Source organism: Elephantulus edwardii, unplaced genomic scaffold, assembly GCF_000299155.1.
Source record: "Elephantulus edwardii isolate Elephantulus edwardi_28Jun2011 unplaced genomic scaffold, EleEdw1.0 scaffold00096, whole genome shotgun sequence".
Taxonomy (NCBI): Eukaryota; Metazoa; Chordata; class Mammalia; order Macroscelidea; family Macroscelididae; genus Elephantulus; species Elephantulus edwardii.
Window position 1 is genome coordinate 7,179,072 of NW_006399846.1, and position 4,747 is coordinate 7,183,818.

Sequence of the window (4,747 nt, forward strand, 5' to 3'; positions counted from 1 at the left end):
ATAAAAATAATGCCCTAAAATATAATACTTTTAGACTATTCTCTCCTCCATAGACTTCAATGCCGTAAACATATTTCATCCAGTTTCTTGCATTGTCCAGTCAGCATGGTAATCCCACATGTGACAGGGTAGAAATGTGCTCCTTGGGACTTTCTTTGCTGTCATCTTTACAGAGGCAAATCCCCACGACTTTTCTCCCATGGTGGTGCTGGGAGGGCTGGAGCTGTCAGTCTTACTCTCACCAACAGAGTACAAATCTTTTATGCCACCCAGGGATATCCACTGGCTTGTACAGGTAAATATGGCCAAAATAGCAAATGTTGTGGTTCCTGTGATTTTACAACACTAAAAAAAAATGTAAGAAAGAGAGTAAAGGGGGGCTAGAATGATTATGAGTTATCTGGACAGCATAAGTGAGTGGTTAATGAAGACATTTACTGAGATAGGGAACAGTGAGATTTAAGGAAAAGATCATGAGCGTATTTTGGAAATGTTTAATATGAGGATCCTTTGAAGTCTCCAGATAAAGAAGCCATATGGACAGTTGGATAGAAAGATAAAGAGCTTAGAGAAAAGTTCTGGGCAAGGGATCATTAGATGCATATCATCTGTGTGAATAGTGATTGAAGCCATAGCATGGCTGAGGGTAGTTGGAGAAAGAGTGAGAGGACCACTCCAAGGAGAACTTGGTATTAGTTTGCTATAACAAATTACCATAAACGTGTAAAATAATCTTTTCATGACAAATCTAGAGGTTTAAAAAAACCTAGATCTTGTGGTTTAAAAAAACCCAAAACTGATTTTCTCAGGACTGTACGAGAGACATGCAGATGCCACAACCACAGCATGACACATTGTGGTAGCTGTTGTTAGGTGCCCTCGAGTCAAGTACAATTCCTAGTGATATATGAACAACAGATCCGAGCCTGTCCTATTCCTGCACCATCTTTATTATCCCCAGCACACTTGAGCCCATTGCCACAGACACTGTATCAATCCATGGAAGGTCTTCTCTCAATCACTGAGGATCTTCCTATCCTTCATGGACCCTCCCTTCCAAGCATGATGTCCCTTTCCAAGAAATAACTTCTCCTTACATCATGTCCAAAGTATGTGTGACGAAGCTTCATTATCCTTGCCTGCAAGGAGTACTGTGGTCGCACCTTCTCCAAGACATTTCTGTTTGGGGTTGGGGTTTTTTTGTTGTTGTTGTTTTGCTTTGTTTTTTGTGGGTTGGGTTTTTTTTGGGGGGGTGGGGGAATCCATGGGCTATTCAGCACTCTTCTCCAAATGTATCAGTTCTTCTTCTGCCATCCTTATCCTTTGTCTCAGGTAATTGGAAAGACTATGACTTGTTCAAGTGCAACTTAGTCTTTAAAATTACATGACTGCTTTTCAGTAATTTGGAGAGGTCCCTGGCAGCAGATTTTCCCCAGTGCTATACATTTTCTGATCTCTTGACTGTTGATACCAAAGGCGTTGATTGTAGATCCAAGCAAGATTAAATCACTGGCAATTTCAATCTTTAGTCTCCATCTACCGTGATGCTGTTGATTGGCCCAGTGGCCAGGATTTTTGTTGTCTTTTTTTTTTTTTAATGAATGGAATGCTTCAAGAATTTGCATATCATCCTTGTGCAGGGGCCATGCTAATCTTCTCTTTATCATTCCAATTTTAGTATATGTGCTGTAGAAGTGAGCATAGATTTTTGTTTTCTTGATGTTGAGAAATAGTCCATATTGAAGTCTTTGATCCTCTGCAGCAAATGCTTCAGGTCCTCCTTGCTTTCAGCAAGCAAGGTTGTGTCATCAGCATAATGCAGGTTGTTAATGAATCTTCTTCCAATTCTGGCGCCAGCATCTCTAATTATCTATTCAGCATACAGGTTTGAATAGGTTTGGTCCTGATGTACACTTTACATATTTTCCCCACCCCCCACACCTTCCCTATTTTAAACCATGCAGTATTCCTTTGCTCTTTTCAGATAATTGCTTCTTGATCTAAATGTAGATTTCATATGAACATAATTAAGTGTTCTGGGATTCCTATTCTTCTCAATGTTAGCCATAGTTTGTTATGATAAACACTGTCAAATGTCTTTTATAGTTAAAACAAAACAAAAACATACAAATATACATTCCTCAGGTATCCTCTGCTTCCAGGCAAAATCCATCTAGCATCAGCAATGAAATCCCTGGTGCCACAGACTCTTCTAAACCCAGCCTGAACTTCTGGAAGATCTCTGTCAATGTACTGTTCAATGTAATGTTGTCACTTTTTAATGATCTTCAGCAATATTTTGCTTGCATGTGATAGCCCTACTAGTAATCTCACTGTCCTTCTTTCTGGGAGAATCAGAAGACAGAATTCAAAACAATCAACATTATTGAAGAATTAGGAGTGAATTCTGGAAAGGAAAAAGTCAGAGAGGGGAACTACAAATTGTATATGACCAGGTCTTTGATACCTGAACCATGCATTAGCAAGACAAACACAGGGAGTCCGGGTGAAAAAAGAGATGAACAGAGGCTTGGACTTTGTTAGGATATTTGACTATTACCAAGGGAAACACAAAAGAGGCCAAGTCCAAGACAGATTAGAATTCTCAACAAAGGACTTTTAAGTAGTCAGTGCAACTAAGGAAGCTCTGGTGGCTTACTGGTAAGGAGTTGTGCTGTCAACCCAAAGGAATACAATTCGAACCCACCAATTTCTTCTTAGGAGAAAGATGGGCAATCTCCTACCATGAGATCTACAGCCTCTGAAAACCTACTGGAGGCTCAGCTATGAGTCAGTTCTGACTTGCACAATAACAATGCTATGACTATGCTCTCATGCTCAACTGTATAAAGAAAAATACACCTATAACAAATAACAAATCAGAAATCATAACAGAAAAATATTTTAAAAGGACCAAATTAAAAATGTAAAACTAAAACATTTGAGATTTTTTAAAAAAATTCACTACACAGGCTTATTGTCAAACGAAGATGTTAGAAAAAAGAATCAATAAAGAAAAATCAATAAAAAGTATCTAACTAAAGTAGAGGAAAAAAATTAAAGAGAAAGATTAGGTTACTAGGAACCTGTGGGTCAATATCCAAAAGTCCAACAATATCTGGGTAATTCGAACATCAGAAGGAAGAGATAGTTAGAAAGATAAGTAGGTAGGTATGTAGGTAGATAGATAGATGAGAGATGAGAGAGAGAGAGATGTTACAGTATTCCTTTCAAATCAGGGAAAGACTAGATGTGTGGGGGAAATAAGGGAACACAAATAGAAATTTCTTGAGGATATAGGAAAGGATAGAATCCAAAGTGTAGTGGGATTTGGTTAAGGCAGAAAAAGAAAGATGAAAGGATAGGACTTACACCAGAAGGAAAAGAGGACAGGCTGGAAGCAAGCATAGGTCAATTTGTATGTGCTAGAGAGACATTTTCATCTGGTGGCTTCTATTTTCCACATTAAAAATTAACAATGGCATACAGTCATGTGCTGTAAGTGAGGAGATGATGGGTCAAAGGTTAGTTATTGTGAAGTCAATTGCAGACTCTTGACGGGGTCCCCTGAGTTGTTAATGGTCTGATTGAACATGATGACCATCACTTTACATGGAACTGTTAGGCTCTGTTAGGTTACTTCTCTCTGAGACTGTTGGGCGCAGGAAGAGCACTATTGGATAATCAATTCCATATCCTCAGCGTTGCCAGATGACTGTGACAGAAAGACAGATAATCAAGGCGAGAGTGTTACCAGGACTGATATGAACATGAACTCTAGGCTTGGTAAGGAGGGGTGAAAGAAAGGGGGGACTGACGGTGTGCAGACAAAAAGGATGATCAGTGACCCAAATTTGCTGCTGAGGGGGAAGAACAGTTGTAGTGGAAGCAGCTGAACAAGCCAGACGGAGGAAAAAGGGGTACAAGGAGATACAGGAAATGAAAGAGTTTGCAGTAATGCTAATGGCCAGATTAGGACTGTGGGCATCGGTGACATCAGCTGAGCAGAGACACTCTCTGGAAAGAAGGAAATTGAGAATCTGAGAGTCGAACTTCAGCAATTCACCCGGACCAACAATGAATTTGCCTGTGCTACTGTTGTGAAGTACTATCATAAGACTCCTGTGGACAGACGTTCACATGTCTCAGGGGCCAGGTAGGTCTCTCCTAGTGGAGGATCAGAACGAGTGGGGTACAAGCTGTGACGACCAGAGAGTTATGCAGGACAGGCCTTTAGAAGGTTTCTTCCCCTCTGACTACGTATTGGTGGAAAGGAGCACAGCTGAAACTGTAAAGGAGGCATTATGTTTCAAAAAAAATCTCAAGGAAAAGTATGGCAAGCAACAGTAGTAGATGTTGGATCCAAATCTTAAGGAAGGGGTGGAGAGATTCAACTAGTTAGTGTAAAAATTGGAGATAACATTCTTCTCCCAGAATATGGAGACACTGCCGTTCATTCTAGATGACAAGGATTATTTCTTACTTAGAAATAGTGACATTCTTGGGAAGTATGTAGACTGAAATAAATCACTATTGAAATGGCACCATTCCACTGAAGTTCTGAAATCTTCCACCATGTAAATAATCTCTATGTCTCTCTTTTGTAATAAACTAATGATATGTTGTTTGTTGTTGTTATGTGCCGTCAAGTTGCTTGCGACTCATAGCGACCCTGTGTACAACAGCCCTAAACTCTGCCCTATCTTGTGCCAATCTCACTGTCTCCGACACACCTACCCCCATTACC

At 39.9% G+C, this 4,747-nt stretch overlaps 1 pseudogene; it reads left to right on the top strand.

Annotated features, from left to right (window-relative positions):
• Nucleotides 1-4,140: 4,140 nt before the first annotated feature.
• LOC102875819 lies at nucleotides 4,141-4,521 on the top strand (annotated as a pseudogene).
• The last annotated feature ends 226 nt before the right edge of the window (nucleotides 4,522-4,747 follow it).